General features: G+C 29.6%; 1 pseudogene; it reads right to left on the reverse strand.

Annotated features, from left to right (window-relative positions):
- Positions 1 to 1,819: 1,819 nt before the first annotated feature.
- LOC127899829 (protein TIC 214-like) lies at positions 1,820 to 13,725 on the reverse strand (annotated as a pseudogene).
- Between the last annotated feature and the right edge of the window lie 6,501 nt (positions 13,726 to 20,226).

Genomic DNA, 20,226 nt, shown 5'->3' on the forward strand with positions numbered 1-20,226 from the left:
ATAAGTTTTACTATTCATAGAATAACCAAGAAAAACACCCTCATCGCTTTTTGAGTCAAACTTACCTAAATATTGATGATCTTTCAAGATATAACAAGTGCTACTAAAGATGTGAAAATAACTTAGATTACTTTTCTTACTTTTTCATAATTCATAAGAAGTTTTCTTAGTGTCTGGACGTAAATACACGTAGTTAATAATATAACATGCAGTATTAAGTGCTTTTGCCCAAAGACATCTAGTTAACTTCTTGGAATTTAACATCACATGTGCCATCTCCTGTAAAGTTTTATTTTTTTCTTTTAACAATTTCATTTTGTTTAGGAGTGATAGGTGCTGAAAATTCATGCGTTATACCACGTCTATCACAGAATTATGCAAAATTGATATTTTCAAATTCTTTTCCATAATTAATTTTAATTTTACCAATATTGCGATCCTTTTTAGTTTTTAATCTAACACATAAAGGTTTGAACACATCAAACATATCAGATTTTTCTCTAATAAAATCAGTCCATGTGTATCTAGAGAAATCGTCTATGCAAACAAAATCATATATTTTTCTAGTAACACTTTCCACTTGCATTAGACCCATGAGATCCATATGAAGTGTATCAAGTACTTTAGATATGGTAATGTATGGCACAATCTTGTGTGATGTTCTCAATTGTTTACTGAATTGAAAGAATAACAGACTCTAGGTTGTTTCTTGTTGAGCTTACGCAATCCTCGAACAATTTCTACACTCACGAGTTTAGTCAATAATCTTATAATTCAAATGACCAAGTTTTTTGTGCCATATCTCAGTTTCATCAAAAGCTGTTTTATGACAATTAATAGATTGGATCAATTTATAATAATAATTAGACGATCTAGTTCATTCAAGTATACATTATCCCTTACTATTAAAAACGTGACTTTACTGCTATCAAAATTACCATTAAGTTTTGGTTACAAATTTGACTAATCCTCTAAAGATTAGCTTTTAAATCTTAACATATAGAACATTTTCAAGTCTAGGAAAACCTTCAACATTTAAAATTCCTTTTCCAAGCACACTACTTTTAATACCATCAGCAAAGGTTACATGCTCTCACTACATTTTTTAGAAATTACTAGTACAAGCTCGCAAAGATGTAAATGACATATGTGCTTTTAATTCATATTTCCTAATCCAAATTGGTTTAGTAAAGTTACCTTTAGAATTAAGTTTAAAATTAGAAGCATATCCAGATTTATCATACAAAAACAAATTGGATGAAACAATGACATATGTACTAATAATGACTCGCACATTGATAAATTAGAAGCATTTAGGTCTTATGTGTCCTTCAACATGGAAGAAATGACAAGTAGGAACAAACATTTCATACTTACCATGTGAGTATAATGTATCATGTGCCATAGATTTAACTCTTACTTTATTAGGAAACTTTGCTATGGTAATGGTAGTTCGGTCATTGGTTGAGTATTTGAACTTGAAATAATTTCATTATGATATCTAAGACCATGATGATCTGAACTAGGTTTTCCCATAGTCAAAATCTAATGAGTTTTGTTTCGTTCCAGAATTCATTGTTCTCAACGATATTTGAGTACTTCTAGTTCTATCGAAACTGGCTTCAATTTTTCTTCTTTTTTAAGAACAATAGTCTTAAGGTTGATTGCCAAACTTTTGAACTTTAACTTTTTACAAAAGAGTTTTGACATTTAAGCATGCATTTTCTTGCATTTATCATTCATCTTTACCCATTCTGAATGCATGCGATCATATGCTTTACTCATTGATTTGACAACGGGGATCAACATCATAACCAATTTATGCTTTTGAATTAGATTCTTCATCATTCGTCTTTACACTTGAGATTTTAACATCATTATGAGGAAGAATTCGTAAATCACAAGGAGGAGAAACATCATATGATTTTGATCCTTTGTCATCAATATATTCAAGTTTCAACTTCTTATCATGAACAAGTTCACTAATAATATTCTTATCATCAATGCTCGAGTCACTATTATCATTCCATGTTATTTCCATTCCTTTCTTTTTCAAGATGTAATTAGGACATCGAGCTTGAGTATGACCGTAACCATCGCAAGCCCTGCATTAAAGATGTAATTGGGACATCGATCTTGAGTATGAAGGTAACCATCGCATGACTTGCATTCAATTCATTAAAAAATTCATCAGAGGATAGTTTTTCGGTTGCGAAAAAATAATTATTTTTTTTTATCATGTCCAAAAAAGTTGACAAACTAGCTGGATATGTAAAAGAGATCCTTTCTTTTCCATCACTTCGACATGCATAAAAAAAATAATGTGACATTTCGTTTCGTACAGCATTTTCAAATCTATTATTTTTTTTATATCGAAGTGGCCGAGTCCAACGTTTATAGTCGAAAAGAAGGGTCACAAGAGGTTTTTCAAACCATAATAAATATTTCTCTTCTTTTTTTTCTTTAAATAATTGAAATATTTCGAATTTCGAATTTTCTTGATTCCCATCCAGATAAGAAGTTTCATAAACAGGGCTATTTTTATCGCATGTCTCTTTAAAGCGCAAGTGGAATTCATGCTTTGTTTTTTTTTCCTTTCCATTCACTCAGATTTCTTCTATTTCCTCGATTTTGTCCAGATCCTCCTTTTCTTTCGAAAAAAAAGGAAGGAGAAGGATCTTCTTCGGTAGATACCTCTTGTTCCTGTTTAGTCCCATCCTTTCTTCCGTTTTTTCTATTTCTACATCTCTTTCTTCCGTTTCTGAGGTTTCTTTCACTTTCAGTTTCTTAGTAAAAATGGGTGAGGGTATTCTGCCTAAATACTAGATACAGGTAATAAATAAGAGAATACTAAAGATTCGAGCCATAGAATTTCTCAATTCTGACACAAGGTACTTATTAAATCGAATAAGTACATTAGACCTAATAGAATTCTTTTGCTGCATCCAAACTAATACCAATCCAACCCATTTCATGAATAAAATGTGACCAATTAACCAACCAACAAAACTACTTGTTACAAATAACATCTTGTTGTTGCATCGAAACATATAAATGTTGACTAATCTGGCTAACATTGAACTTGGTAAAAGGAAATGGTTGAATAATTGAAAAATGAGATTATTCAGGAATACACATTGAATGCTAAGATTACGCATTGAATTTCTGGTAGTAGATCCATAATCAAAAAAGTGTTTGGGATTGTTCCAGAAGAAATGAAACAAAAGATACGGTAGAGCTAGGACAGTTATTGTATGCGGTCTACCCAATGCTAGATGCAGAGGCGCATAATAGATCGATATGAACATCATGAGTTGTCCTGCAATAAAACCAGTTGTTACTGATACCTTATTCTCCTTCTTCCATAACCTGAGCTCAGAGAAGGAAGAGATAAGATGGTCTTATGGAGAATGTGGTCATAAAAGAAAGGACCTCTTTTACATATCTAGCTAGTTTGTCAATCTATATTAGTTTCAAATGAATTAGAATTGGAAGAAAATTTACCCTTTTGTGCAAGTTGCGACTTTGACCAAAAAAAAAAAAAATTCTTCTTGTTGGTTCTTGAATTTCCTCAAGTCAAATTTTGAATCTTTTTGGTGATCACAACGAGGGATTTTTGCACGTCTTTAACTTTATTATGAGCATCATCAATATTATCAGCATCACTCTCTGAATTTTAATCTCAACTTGAACAACAATACCTTTTTCTTTCTTTTTCTTCAAATGATTAGTCTCAAAAGTTTGATATTCGTAATCAGTTGATTTTTTGTCATGGTTCTAATATTACAATATTCTTGAATAGCTACAATTTTGATAAAAAATCTATCTGGCAAGGATCTTAAAATTTTTTAACCAATTCTTCATAAGAAATTCTTTTACTAAGAGAATATGAAGTACTAGCAATCATAAGAAGTTTAGCATTAAAGTCAAGTATTTCTTCATGTTCATGCATCTTCAGAATCTCAAATGTAGTTGCAAGTTTTTCAAATTTAGAGTGTTTTACCGTATTGTCTCCTTCTCTTCAAAGAATTTCCTGAGCTTCCTTAGCAATGGTACATGTAGAGATTAAATCATGCTGATTGATGTCAACTTCATTGGCAATAGCATTAAGAGCCTTGAAATTAAAGCTAGATTCTTGAATTTCCGCGTTGGAATATTCATCCATAAGCTTAAGGATTATGTTTCCATCTCAATCAGCCTTGGTGGGTTAACTATAGTCTTTTCTTACACATTCTATCGCTTTTATGTCAATAGATTTAATAAAATTAGTCATCTTTTCCTTCCAATATGAATAATTGGTGCCATCAAGTACTTGTAGATCGACGGTAGATCTTTTTTCTCTCAGCAAATCCAAGCCAACAAAAATAGATCAAGATCCTAAAATCTCAACAAACAAATTGTTAGCGATCTGCTCTAATACCACTTGTAAAGAATTTAAATCAATTTTTAACAAGTGTAGGCAAAACAAAATGATAGATAAATTAATTTCTCTAATTAATTAATCATGAAATTACTATTCACTAATTACTATTCATGTAATACTTTTCACAATTATTATTCAATGTATCACACTATTCACATTATCATAAATATACTAGAAACAATAAATTATAGAAAGTAAAGCACACCGAAGACTTTTATAAGGTTTGGATCACTATCCTACATCCATGGGGCTACACCCAGACAATAAGAAATTCACTAATGAAAAGATATACAACCTATTGGTTTCTTACACAATTTCAGAGACCCACTTACTCTTGTCGACACCTCATTGTATTTAATTCAGTTGACCTTTTTTAAACGAGAAATCCTCGTCTTTAATTGTATTTGCTACTTTCTTTGACATTTTTTCCACAACAAACGACCTCTTCATCTCGAAGAGACCGAAGTTAATATAAAGAATGTCTAATGAAAGACTTAATACAATGAAGACTTGATGAAGAAGACTAAAATATCATAGAGATATGAAATATCATATATGGCCAAATAGGTTTCTTCTCATTCTTTGCATTGGTTGCTTCTCTGATATGAAATACGATATGTCTTCTTTACAACTTCAATGTGTAAAATACTTCTCTTTATATAGGAGTAGTATTTCACCTAAGTTCTAGTAGAGGAATATTAAGATATACTATTTTAAGAGTCCAATAATCCATAAATACTTGGTACTAGGATATACTTCCTTAAGAGTTCTATATTATATAAATACTTGGTATACTTACCAAACTAGTTGTCATTTTTATTTGGAACATTTTGATATGGAATCATACTTACACGTCAATTTACTTTTTTTATGCCTCCAAAAATATTCTCCTATATTCCACATAATCTAATCTTAATTATTTTCGAAGACAAGATAAATCACAAATAAAAGAGAACAAATCCTTAATAAAAACAATCATGATGAAACATAAATCTTATTGAGTTTATTGATAGAAGAAACTAGATTTCTGAATAATGATAAATTTTATTGGGAGTTTGAATGAATAAAATGAGGTTTTGAGTCCCCTTTTATAACAAGCCTAAATATCGTGAATTAACCAAAATAGGCAAATCTGAAATATAATATGATAATTAAATTCTCCTAATCAAAATAAGACAAGGAAAACAAACAACACTCAAATCTAAGTCCTAGAGAAAAATATAAAAATTCTAGAAGAATAAGGAAAAATAGGCAAAAATCATAAAACTAGAAAACGAATAGGAAAGAAGCTGAATTTTCAGCTCAACCACAGGGCAGAATGGCTTGGGGGTTATGGGTTTTGTTTGTCTTGTTGAAAGCTTCAAAACAATATACACCAAAAACGAACACCTATAGTCCAAGTTATAGTCTCCGAAAGATACTTTGCTCACGACACACAACACCCTGCATCAACTAAATAAATTAAAATATTATTGACATAATGATGCCAATAATAAAAACTTAACACCTTTATTAGAAGTTTAATGGAGAATAAAAGGGAAGATTGCCGCAAAAACTATCTTTTGAAAATATAACAATTACAAGTCATCAAACATCCTCGAATGTGTGGTATATAAATAATGAAAATACAAAATAAAGATAGATGATGACGAGTTTGGAGCGCAAGCGGCTGGAATCAATTTCCCAATCGGAGTTGGTGTAAGGACCCTTATTCTCAACTCAACTGTATGAACTCCACTATATACGAAATAATTCAGTTCGGTTTGATTTGGTTCCTAAGTTCAATTTATAACTTCTTGAACTGATCGAATTGGGTTCTATTTAGTTTTTGGGCAAAAACCAAAACCGAATCAGTTTATGCCACCCCCATACAACATGTTCATGCAATATGTCTTTTACCTCCTGGCTAATCTTGGCATTTTCTGCCGTGACTTCACTGAATTAGTCAAACTCTTTACAGAAGATGCTAATGGATTCTCTAGTTACATGTTTCATTGATTGTTTTTATTTTTATATTTGGATTCTTTCATTCATTTTAATAATTTTCAAATTTGCTTATACAGCTTTGCCTCCTTTTTGTTCTAGCACTATGCATCATTTGAGGAGTAAAGCTAAATACATCCTCTTGGCTAGCGTCATTTTTTTTGTCTTATATCACCTCTGTTTTTAAAAATAAATAAATAAATAACTGACTAACGATTTAATGTGTATATTTTATATATGTCAAAATATTAATTTTCAAATATTTTTGTTTTATGAAAATAAATAAAGTAACATTTATAATTAGATATTATAAAAAGAAAAACAGATATATCATTCAAATTTATGCATTCAGATATATTAATATATCAGTCATTCGGAACTATTCATATACAGAAAAAGCAATCATAACATGAAATTTAAAGTTAAGAATCTGAAGCCTTTCTTCAGATTTGATGCACAACCCCAAATCAAGAGCTCTGTACCAAACTTTTAAGTTATCGTGCAAATTCTTCATGCGGAAAGGCCAAATCTTTCATTTCCGAGCTTAATTATTTTTCTTCAATACATCTGCATGTAAATTTACTTTCGCTATATGCATTCTTCCAATGATTTATTTTGTCAGCTGGAGGTGAGCCTCAGCAAGTGGATGAGCGTTGTCATTTGGCGGTTGCTTCAACCTAGGAAACCGTTTGCAACCGCTTTAATTGAGGGTTGACCAACTGAGAAAAGCTTGCTGGTGAGATCACCACAATACCGATCTCAGTGCCAGTGAGAATAACAAGCTCATCTGACTTCTTGAAGATCCCAGATCTATGTTTGGAGAATCTAATCCTCCTATTACCTCATTTTCAGTCCTCTTCAACTTAATCATTTGGAGAAGTTATTGATTAAGACAAGGATCTAGAATAAGGATGACAGAATGATACATTCCCTAAACGTAGATCCGTGATCTACAAAAAGGCCAATGAGCTTGTTACTCTCACTGGCCCTGAGATTGGCATTGGGGTGTTCTCACCATCTGGCAAGCCTTACTCTTTTGGTTAGCCCTTCATTGAAGTTATTGTAAATCGCTTCCTTGAATTGAACCAACCAGCAAATGACAAAAAATCACCCTATTGCTGAGGCTCAACGCCAATTACCCTCTTTTTAATACGACCCAAAAAAAAGATTTTTCTATTCTATTTTTGTTCTAGTAATGTTAATTTAAAGCTTGAACAAGGCTAAAGGAAAATTTCAAGACATTTATAGGGAATAGCACATCTGCATATGAGCACGTGCAAGTGTATATACATACATAAATGATTACTAACTCAAGCTCTCGAGATTACTTATTCAAGCATGTTACAGAAAGATGAATTCAAATTTACCTAAGTATTTAAGGACTGGAGGACAACATTAATTATGGAAAATATCTAGCTAATTTTACCTAACAAATAAGCAAAGACAATGATATGACCCAAAAGTGTATTACTCCCAAGTATAAGAGTGTCTAGTTATAATATAACCTGATGAGTCCGGGGTCGAACCACAAGGAATTTTAAATCTAATAGTCAATTTAAAACTAAGAAAATTAATTGTGGGGAAAAGAAATTATTTGAAATCAATTTAAAAATATGCTAAGGTTCGGGATCCACTTTCTGTATTCAAACCATAATTTTAATGCTCTCTCATTTATATTTTACCTCACTTTTACCAGTTAATTATTATATCATTTAATTTTATGTGTGTGGATAAATATGGAATAAAGTACCTCATGTGCCACAACTATTTTAATGTGTCGACATTATGTCAAAATACCATACAGATCTTAGAAAATTTATAAATTAACATGACATAAAAATAAATAGAAAAGAATAAAATAAACTTAAAAACTCATTTGAGAAAATAATAAATTTAATAGTTTGAAACATTGAGCTTCACCTTTCACCTCAGCTTAATGAAATTAGCCACTCATATTGAAAGAAAACACAACACTCTTTTTATTTGATAAGCTTTTGAAATATGTTATAAGGAAAATTGATACAAAAGGAAACAAGAAAAGAAAAGAGAGAAAGATAGAAATTCTTCAGTTCCCTCTTGGCTACAACAAAAACTTGGCTTAAGCTTATCAATTTTCAGCTCTCTAACTTATGCCCCCTGGCTCTCTGCATTTCCTTGCCTTTTATAGGCTAGGAATGCATTATCTTTATTTATTATTATTATTATTATTATTATTATTATATATATGTACATTGAAATGTGTAATGGTCAAGTATTTTGTTCTTTTGTATTTTTTTATTTTTTTATTGATTTTCAATTTATTATTATTATTTTTATTTATTTACATCTCCTCAATAATGCTTCCAAATTGCTCCAGCAATCATTCTTTATTCCCACTTTCAATTCCAATTTATTCCTAAAAATATTTATAAGATAAAAATTAACATATTGCGAATTACTTTAACACAAAAATATATTTGGGGAGTATTAAGATAATTTAGAAATAATGAGCGCATTAATCTACACAATAAGTGTAAAACTAATAATTTTATCTTTATTAAACGTACACTTTTTAGTGTTAATCACACCCCCCAACCAGCTTATTGCTAGGCCCTAACAATTTAAGTGATAAAAATTTAGAGAAATTTCAAAACCAAATTGAAAAATTTTCTTTTTCTTTTTAAGAAAAATTGTGTTTACTTCTTTCATTAAATTAATGACAACAATCAAATAAAAGTATAAGCATTATCTTCAGCCTAAAGAAAATCACACCCGCACAAAATAGTTCAGTAAAATCATGTAAAATGATCAATTATCAGAGTTACATTAATCAAGCCACTTTTAAGAATGATACATCAAACCCCAGAACTTCACGATTAAGAGTGACTCTCTCAAAAGAAAATATATCCCAAATTAAATTGTCACTCTAAAAATGGTAGATTTGAGAAAATAATAAAACAATATCACACGCTCTCACTAAGATGCAAAAATAATACCCACAACTTAGAAATAAAATGATCTCAAGTTCAAGGAATTACTAGCAAAATTTATTTTTATTTTTATGCGACACCACATCTTTTAGTCCACATCACCAGCTTTACTTTATACTATAGTTCCTTAAAATCAAGAAGGACTTCTATTAGGACGTAACGTAGGCTAGGGTTATGGCTAACAAAAAAAGGTAATAGGGAAAACAAAAATATATGTTTGAAAAATAAGGGACTTTTTGGAGGTATCAAGGTGCTTTTTTTTTGCTGGGTTTTTTTGCTCTCTTTTATTTTATTTATTTATTTATATATACATATCCTCTCTTATATATATATATATATATATATATATATAGCAACATTATTAGGAATACATAATCATCCATATTTTCAAACATAATTGGGTGGTGGAAAAGATAAAATATAAGGTGATACTCCACATTGGAGTGGGATAAGATAATAGGTTATCAAAGGAAAAGTTTTTTTTTTTTAAGGCTCAAAGGGGTTAACTATGGATTCTTTATAATAGGGTTGGCTAGAAAGGCTCAAACGGGTCAAAGATGGCCTTCTGTCATCTTTTAGGGCTCTAAATAATCTTTCATATCCACTAGTTCAATAGACTTTTAGATGCGGCTGCACAAACTCTCTTTTTTTTTTAAAGAAAATATTGAGATCTTGTACAATAAATTGTGAAGCTGTATAGGCAAACAAGGTTACTCTCCAAGGATAATAGGCTTAAAAACTCGCTTGGACTTTTCATAACATGTACATTCCTCCAAATGGCTTAATCAATTTCACTCATTCAATTTTTCAATTTACATTTCAACATGCAAAGGGAAAAACATAGTGTAACATAACTCAAGGCCAAAGATAATACGAATACCAAAATTTGAAAATCATCATGTTATCCAATGTAAAAAAATCACATCGAAAAAGAAATCTTTTTTTTTATAGAGAAAACACTAAAAAATTTGGACTGATTGCAGAAACTTAAGGGAGATAATTAAGAGAAAAAGAGAAAAAGAAAGAAAGAAAAAAGTTAGAATTTTTTTTTTTTGGGAAACCAAAATACTAAATTTAAGAAGATGCATTTCTAGAGACACTACATTCTATATTCTGCCACTTTCGACTCAAATTTTTATCCAAAGTTAGTCTTTACAACAAAAATTAGTAAAAACATCACTAGGACTGAGCATTCCCTAATTGTCAACTATTCCCTCCCCCCAATTTGAAGGAGACATTGTCCTCAATGTTTAAAGAAAGGAGTAGAGTTTAGAAGATATCACCTGGCCACTGTTGGAAATATTTACAAACGGAGAGTTAAATCTAATTTACACTTTTTTACGAGAGTTACTGCCATCGTCCTCAGTTGTCCAATCTAACGCCAAAGTCATGGGATCTAGCTCTGGTTTTCTAAGCTTACAAAAGATCAAGTAACTCATTAGTAGTGGGAGCACAAATGAAGAGTTTTTTCGCTGAGAATGGAATGAAATAATTTTTAATTCCGTAATTAAGAAATGTTATTAAGCCATCATAAAAGTTATTAACATTTACTAAACCGATAGGTTTTTTATGGATATTTAAATGGGCCCAAGAAGCAAATGTAATTAACACCTCTAAAGTTGTAAGATCTCTTGGCAAGAAAATGAAAGCGTCAGCATGATTTAACATTTCAGATATTCTTTCTTGCATACCTGAGACAACTAACTCTTCTCCAGTTTGTGGGTCTGATAGATATCCTAAAGGTTTTAAGGCTTTTGGAATGATGCCTATCACTTGGCTTCCTCGAACGAACGGAGCTTCAGAGACAAGCTTTTATAACCCTCGGTCACCTCCTCTATATACAAGATGTAGTTTCCTCTCTGCTATCGCACGACCAAGATCTATGGCTGCCTGAACGAACTCCTTATATTTTCCATAGCGAAATCCAGAAAGTACACAAATGCTTTTAAGTTGACTATTTGAAGTTGTTGCCATTAGAACAATTCTAAAAAGAAACAATTTGTGAGTGCTTGAAAAGGAGCTTCTATTTAAGGATCTTGGTGACGGACATAATGATAAACATCTATAAATAGGGTAGTGTGTTTGTTAAATGACGCGTGAAGCTTTTAGCTTAATAATTCAAAGGCAAACAGTGAAATGAAAAACAAACAGTGATTAGATAAAAAAAACACATAATAATAATAATAATGCAAAAGATAAAAGAACAACAAAATAAAAGGATATTTACTGGTTGTTGTGATTGTGGCTCACATCTTCCTCTGGTTTTACGTCCAATAACGGCTTGAACGCCCTCTATGGGTCGAGAATAGGCTTCCCATCTAGTTTTCTTATAAACTGGCAAACATGGTCTTTTAGAGTCATATTCACAAGACTAAACTGTGCACTTTCCTTTTGGAACAACTTCCACAAATTTTGAATTTCATGTTAAACATATCCGCTCGGATGCGTCTCAAGAGATCGTAAGATATCATCCAATGATTCTTTACTCATGCCATCCTTAACGAATTTGATTTTATCTTCACGATTTACAGAAACCATTCATAGAGTTTTACAATGTGGCTTTTTGCAAGCAAGTATTACACAATGAGAACATTCAGAGCCAAGTCACTTAGCTCTTCTTTTCTTAGCAAATGTACTTTTACCAAAACCACGTATATAGGAAATAAGTGGATCAGTAAACTCACCTGTGAATCGGACCTTTACTTCAATTAACCAGCGAATGTCAGCAGGAATCCCATTGATCATTAACAAACGCAGTTGTTCACAAAGAGCTTTGTAAATCTTCTTAAGAGCATTTTGAGGGAGAGAAGGAAAACGTTGATGCAAATTTCGTTGTATTTCTTCCATGCTTGACATTGAGGTTTCAGTTATTGTGGGAAACTGAGAATACCGACTTAAAAAGTCACAGAGTACCGTTATCCGTCATTTATACGAGAGAGTGAATCAAAACAAAACGAATCAAATCTACAAAATCAAATCAAAACTGAAGAAGAACAACAAAATAAAACAAAAACACACAAGGAGTATAACTCACCTTCGTCCTTTTATTGAATTTACTTCCAGTTCCAATTGCAGATTATAAATACCATCCTTTATTTCCTTGACTTGTCTTTCTAGATCTTTCATGTGAGATACTAACTCTAGTGGTTGTAGATCCCAAATGGGATGTGATTTACAAAATCGGAGTAATTTCCTTAGGTGAAATTTTACATGTAAAAGCGTTTTAAGATGATCGAAAAGGAAATTTCTCATGGAGGTACTCATGACAAGTATAAAAATTTGGTGAGCTAAATCACAATTGTTAAACAACACACAATTAAAACAATGCAATGCACTCCATTCAAGACATAGGGAAAAGGAAAAAAAATCAAACAATTCAAACGATAAAGTAACAATAAATCAAATTCACAAAAAGTTAAAAAGAAAAGGCTTAATTAAAATTGGGTGGGTCACTCAAATTGATTTCGGTATCTGCTTCACGTTGTTGGTGTTCTAGATATGGTTTCAATCTTTGGCCATTAACTTTAAATGTGACACCATCCTTTGGATTCTCGATTTCTATGGCTCCATATGGATACACATTTTTTACAACAAATGGACCATTCCACTTTGACTTTAACTTCCCTGGAAATAAATGAAAACGAGAATTATAAAGTAACACTTTTTGACCAATTTCAAATGTTTTCCAAAAAATTCTTTTGTCATGAAAAAATTTGGTTCGTGCCTAAATAATTATGGAATTCTCATATGCATCATTCCTTAATTCCTCAAGTTCATTTAATTGAAATTTACGTACATTACCAGCATCATCAAGATTTGAATTAAAAGCTTTAATGGCCTAAAATGATTTATGTTCAAGTTCAACTGGTAAGTGACAAGATTTTCCATAAACAAGCCGATAGTCGAAGCAGTACGATATGCCCAAAGTGCATCAGTTAGTCGAAGAGATCAATCTTTACGGTTTGGATTAACTGTCTTTTCTAAAATTTGTTTTATCTCCCTATTTGCTAATTCAGCTTGACCACTTGTTTGAGGGTGATAAGGGGTAGCAATTTTATGTGTAATTCCATATTTCTTCATTAAGGGCTCAAATGGCTTATTACAAAAATACTTACCTCCATCACTAATAATGGCTCGAGGTATTCCAAATCTGCTCAAAATATTTTCTTTTAAAAAGAGGATCACAATCTTGTGATCATTGTGCCGATAAGGAATCGCCTCTATCCATTTTGAAACATAATCAATAGCAACCAAAATGTATACAAATCCAAATAATGATGGAAAATGGCCCATAAAATCAATTCCCCAACAATCAAATATTTCAATGACAAGGATGGAGTTTAAAGGCATTATATTTCGCTTTTAAATAGACCCTACCATTTGACAATTCTTACACACTTTGCAGAATGCAAGTGAATTTTTAAATAATGTAGGCCATATTTAAGGTTGGTGAAGGTGATCTTCCAATTAATCTACCACTATTTGTACGAGATCAACAACTCATGCAATGCTAATGATGTGTGCTAAACCAATGGTGCATAAAACGCTAAATTAAAATTGCAGAAAATAAAAATAAACTGGAAATTAAATAAGCAAAAATACGAAATAAAAATAAACAAACTGAAAGTAAATAAAATAAATAAATTAGGCAGTGAAATCAGCCATAAACAAAGAAATTAAAAGAAACAGTTTATGTGGTATTTTAAAACCATCCATATAATAAAACATAAAATTAAATAAATTAATGTACAAGAATAAATAAACTGAAATTAAAATGTTAGGCGGTAGAACCGACCATATAAACAAAAATACATAAATTAACAAAATTTAAATAACAGTCAGATGGTAGAACTAACCATTTAAAATAAATGCGTAAAGTAAATTACAAAAATTTAAAGAAATAAATTCGATTTGGGGACTGATTTGCAAAGGTTTATGGGCTAAAATGAAGTTTCTCACAAATTTTATGGGTAATGTTAAACTTTGAAAAGAAGAGGAGTGCTAACTGAAGTTTTGCAAAAAGAGAATAAAATAAAATTAGGTAAATATAGTAACGATAAAAGTAAAATAAAAAAACAAAAATAAAGTAATTTAGAAAACTAACACCAAATTTAGAAAACTTTCGGGCAACGACGCCAAAAACTTGACTCGACTCAAAAGTGTATTACTTCCAAGTATAAGAGTGTCTGGTTATAATATAACCCAGTGAGTCCGGGGTCGAATCACAAGAAACTTTAAATCTAGTAGTCAATTTAAAACTAAGAAAATTAATTGTGGGGAAAAGAAATTATTTGAAATCAATTTAAAAATATGCTAAGGTTCGGGATCCACTCTCTGTATTCAAATTATAATTTTAATACTCTCTCATTTATATTTTACCTCACTTTTACCAGTTAATTATTATATCATTTAATTTTATATGTGTGGATAAATATGAAATAAAGTACCTAATGTGCCACAACTATTTTAATGTGTTGACATTATGTCAAAATACCATACAGATCCAAGAAAATTTATAAATTAACATGACATAAAAATAACTAGAAAAGAATAAAATAAACTTAAAAACTCATTTGAGAAAATAATAAATTTAATAGTTTGAAACATTGAGCTTCACCTTTCACCTTAGCTTTGTAAAATTAGTCACTCATATTGAAAGAAAACACAACACTCTTTTTATTTGATAAGCTTTTGAAATATGTTATAAGGAAAATTGATACAAAAGGAAACAAGAAAAGAAAAGAGAAAAAGACAGAAATTATTCAGTTCCCTCTTGGTTACAACAAAAACTCGGCTTAAGCTTCTCAATTTTCAGCTCTCTAACTTCTGCCCCCCGGCTCTCTGCATTTCCTTGCCTTTTATTATAGGCAAGGAATGCATTATTTTTATTTTTATTTTTATTTTTATTTTTATTATTATTATTATTATTATATATACATTGAAATGTGTAATGGTCAAGTGGCCATCATGACCACTTGACCATTACGAGAAACCAAATTGTTTTGGTTTTTGTTCTTTTGTATTTTTTATATTCATTTTCATTTTTTTATTATTATTTTTATTTATTTACATCTCCTCAATAATGCTTCCGAATTGCTCCAGCAGTCCTTCTTTATTCCCGCTTTCAATTTCAATTTATTCCTGAAAAATATTTATAAGATAAAAATTAACATATTGCGAATTAATTTAACACCAAAATTTATTTGGGGAGTATTAAGATAATTTAGAAATAATGAGCGCTTTAATCTACAAAATAAGTGTAAAAGTAATAATTTTATCTTTATTACACGTACACTTTTTAGTGTTAATCAGACAACAATTGCCCTCAGGGTCCTAACCGAGTAGTTTTCAAATAGTTTTATTTAACTTGCCACCCAAGTTTGAATTTTTGTTGGAAATACAAGTAAAACCTCTATAAATTAATAATTTCGGAACCATAAAAAACCTATTACTTTAAAGAGGCATTAATTAATTAATAAACTAATAATTAGTTATTAATGTATAAATTATATATACAACACAACGAACATATATTTTATTCAACTAAAACTTCATTGCATTTTGCCAATCTAATCAATTAAAAATGAATTAATCCACTAAATATAAATTAAATTAACAAAAAAGAATAAAATTCTTGCAATTTTAGAATTCAATCTTGGAACTTCTAGAAGTTGTGACAAAATTAGAGATGAGAACAAACTATTCAAGAAAAAATAAGTCATAATATAATCATAATTTATTTAATAAAATACTATAAAAATATTTGTAATTTCAGCAAACTATTAATTTATGATATGAATGGGACTACAAAGTTGTATAAGGGTTTTCAAAAAAGTTTATTATCTTATTAATTTATCGAAGTTATTAATTTAGCCCTTTGGCCCAAGTCAGGACCGCAAAATATTATTATATGCAATAGATACTTGATAAATTAATGGCCTTGGGACTGTAAAAAATCTATTAATTTGGTGAATATAAAATATCGATAAATTAATAATTAATAATTTATAAAGATAATATCACATTCATAATAGAAACTTTTATGAAGTATAGATGTAGTATAATTAAAGAATGGTGAGATTGTCATCTTTCCCCATGCTAAAATCAATATTTATCAAACTACCCTCTTACTATTTTTATAATAGTCAACAACCACTCTGATAGTATAATTTTATAGTTTTATGCTTTTTTTCAAATATAATTTTATTCATATTTATTATAAATAAAATAAACCATATAAATGAAAATAAAAATAAAAAATTAAGAACTAAGAATAAGAATTATATGTTTTGATTGATGTAGGATGTTATTTTAGAATTCTAAAATTTGTATTATTTTAGGATTTTCTTTTTTAAATAGAGTCCATTATGGTATGTGGTTTAGTATTTATTTCCATTATAATTCTAATTTAGTTTCTCTTTTTAAGTTAACTAAGGGAAGTAGGTTTCATCTATTATAAATATAGAGGTCTTTTTATTGTTTTTATAACATCAAATTTAATTATTCAATAAAACCCTCTTTTATAATTCCCTCTGGGATTATCTATCAAAATCTCTTTGGTACAATTGTTTGGATTAGAACATCATCTAATCTCGCTTTACACGTTATTAAAAATCTCATTGAGTCGTTTGAGTTAGAACAAGTTATAATCACGCTTCGATGAGAGCATAAGCTAATCACGTTAGCTTGGTCGATACTAAAACAATATCTAGTGTTTCTTATCCTATCAATTCTGTTTCTGCTATGCCTGCTCCATTATTGATGTGAATAAAAAATTAATAACAAGATATTGCCCTTGTACTTTTGTTATTTTTAAACATTTTTTACCATAAATATATATTCTATATTCCAAAGATAAATTATGAAGAAAATTATTGATTTATCCTTCTTTTCTTTGAAATTTTTTCTGTTGTGTGGTTTTTGGATATTGTCCAACTTGTAGGGGGCAAGTGGTATATATTGATTTTAGTAGGGGAAATTGGAAATCTCCCTTAAAGAATATAGTGATTTTGTCAAGTTGTATGATACGATTCTTATTTGATATTCATTAAGCGATTTAGTCATTTGAAAGTTCTTTAACTGAGTTACATTGGCTGGATCACAATTACATTGCACCTCATCAAAAAAGACTTTTTAAAGGCAACATATTTAGTCATCACTTCCTTATTTCTCTTGACATAAAATATAGATACAATAATGACCAATGAAATACATAAAGCATTATGCTAGTACAGCAAAGAAAATCATAGACATATCATATGTATTTAGTTTTAGATTAATTAATTATTAATTTAAGCATTAATTTGGTCTTGTAGAAAAATAAGATTTTTTAAAAAATTTATTAAGTTACCATGCTAGCCCCAGTTGGGACCGAAAAAACCTATTATTTAATCAAGTTATCAATTTATTAAGCATTAATTTAACAAGGTTCTACTATAATAAATGATATAAATTTATCAACTTATAGAGGTTTTACTATAAAAGATTAAAAAATTAATATAGCCTTTACCAAACATTTATCTTTTAAAAAAGAAAATTAAAAATAAGCAAACAAAAAAAAAGTGATTTTGATTTAGACTAGATATATGATGACTTTAAGGTTATTTTTTCTTGAGTCCTTGTTTGTAGAAAGAAATTTAGAAATTAAAATTTTTTTAAATGCAACACACTTCAGTCCTTATTGTCAATTCAAATTCGTTTCATTCAAGTTTTCTACCGAATTTCACTAGCATTATGGCATTTTAATCGGATTTAATTGATTTGTCTTCTATTTTCACTGTTGGGGGAAAAAAAAAAAGCAATATGGCATTAGGGGTTGTTTCAGCTGACTAAGGTTAATGTTAGAAAATCATTGCTTAATGCCTTAATATATTACTCGATTTTCAATTTTAACAGTTTTTTTTTGCTGAACTCTACTTCATAAAATTACGTATATGCAGTATTTACAGGGTGCTATGCTAGTGTAACTTGTCATTGAACTTTAATTTTTGAAAATTTAATTGTAGATAAAGGATCTTTAAAGTGAATGGATTGTACACTGATGTAAAAATGTTGTGCTGAAAGTACAAAAAAAAAAAACAAAACTCAAAGTGTATAAGGAAATAATAAAAGTGATAAATAATGTGAAAAAAATTCAAGTTTTATGGTGTCAAATCTATTGTAATTATTGACCAAACGGGTTAATTTTTAACATTGTAAAAAAATAATAATTAAGAAATTAGGACAAAATGAGCATTAAACCATTAATATGAAGTATAGGTGTATAACTGACCAGGAAGAGACTTGAAGAAATGAATGGAGAGGAGAAAAGAGGAAAGCGAAGAAGGAAAAGAAATAAAGAAAAAAGAGATTAATTCTATGTCAAACCAAATAATGAAATTGAGAATGATTCTCTTTTTCTCTCATTTTCTCTTCCTCTCTCTCCTTTCCATTCCTCTCTCTCCTTTCCATTCCTCTTCTCTCCTCGCACTTCTTCCAAGCAAACATGCACAAATAAAAGAGATTTGAATCTAGAAAAATGTAAGTGATACATACATTTTAAGAAGGGAAAAATGCTTGCTTTATTATTATGTTTTGATTTTAGTGCTCGTTTGGTTCTTATATTTTAAAAAATACATCAAAACACATTTGTTACTTATATTACTCTCTTACCCTTATTTTTTCTTTATATTTATGATAATACCCTTACAATAATAAATACTGAAGAAAAGAAAAAAATGTGAATTTATCAAATTAGCCTTAAAAGTAAAATAAAAATTAAACATTATTATATTTTTTTGGTTATTATTTTAGTTTTAGATTAATTTGGTAATTTTTTTGTTATTATTTTAAATTTAGGATTTATTTATTTATTGAATTTTTGTCATGAGAAACATGAGTCAAGAATTCAACTGGAGACCGTATATACATCTAGAGTACTTATTATTTTATCTCAAAATACTACCGATATTTTTTTTGCTAAAATAGATATAACTTTTGAAATGAATTTAATTAATTATGAAGCTATTAGTAAATAATATGATATATTATTACTAAAATTCAATTATTAATATTATCAAAGAATTTTGAAAAAAAAAAGTATCGTGATATCATCAACACCGTTAATGGCTCTATTAATATTGCTGGTGAGGGTCAGTGGCTACATGATTTATAGATCTACACGACAGTGAGACTTGTATTGGCAAATAGCAGCATAATGTCGGCAACATGGCTCCCAAAAGTTGCAAGTCAATCTAATATTATCACTGATGGGTAGTGGCTGAAAGGCATTAAATCAACACTATCAAATGTAAAATTTCAAACACTAGTAGAAAGAAAATGACATTCAGTGACATCTAGAAAGTGTCAGTGATATGTTGCTGACATGCACCGAATTTTTTAGTATTACAGAATTTGTATTCAGTAAATACTGACATTATAATTTAGCGTCAGTGAATTCAATTAATATGCTATTAGAAGATACTAATACAACAGAATCACAAGAATAATCTCAAAGGGTATTGTGGTAAGAAAAGGGTCATGGTATCTTTATTTTAAAATTTGGGGACTACATAATTATTTCTCCAAATCCTGAAGGTGTAGATATCTTTTTTCCTAAAATGTATCATTTAAGTTCTTCTTAGCTTAAACTTATTTTTCAATTGAGAAAAAGTTCACAAAATCATAAAAGACAATTACACCCCTATAATTCAAATTAATGGTTTAAAATACTTTTACTAGAAGAAAAAGGATTATTTCCGAGCGTAAATACTCTTGGAATAACTCATTTTCAAGTAGATCATTCCATCTACCGTCATCATATTAAGTCTTACTTTTTACTTTTCCATATTTGATTCGAGGATGTCTATTGTC

Source organism: Citrus sinensis, chromosome 9 (genome assembly GCF_022201045.2).
Source record: "Citrus sinensis cultivar Valencia sweet orange chromosome 9, DVS_A1.0, whole genome shotgun sequence".
NCBI classification, from domain to species: domain Eukaryota; kingdom Viridiplantae; phylum Streptophyta; class Magnoliopsida; order Sapindales; family Rutaceae; genus Citrus; species Citrus sinensis.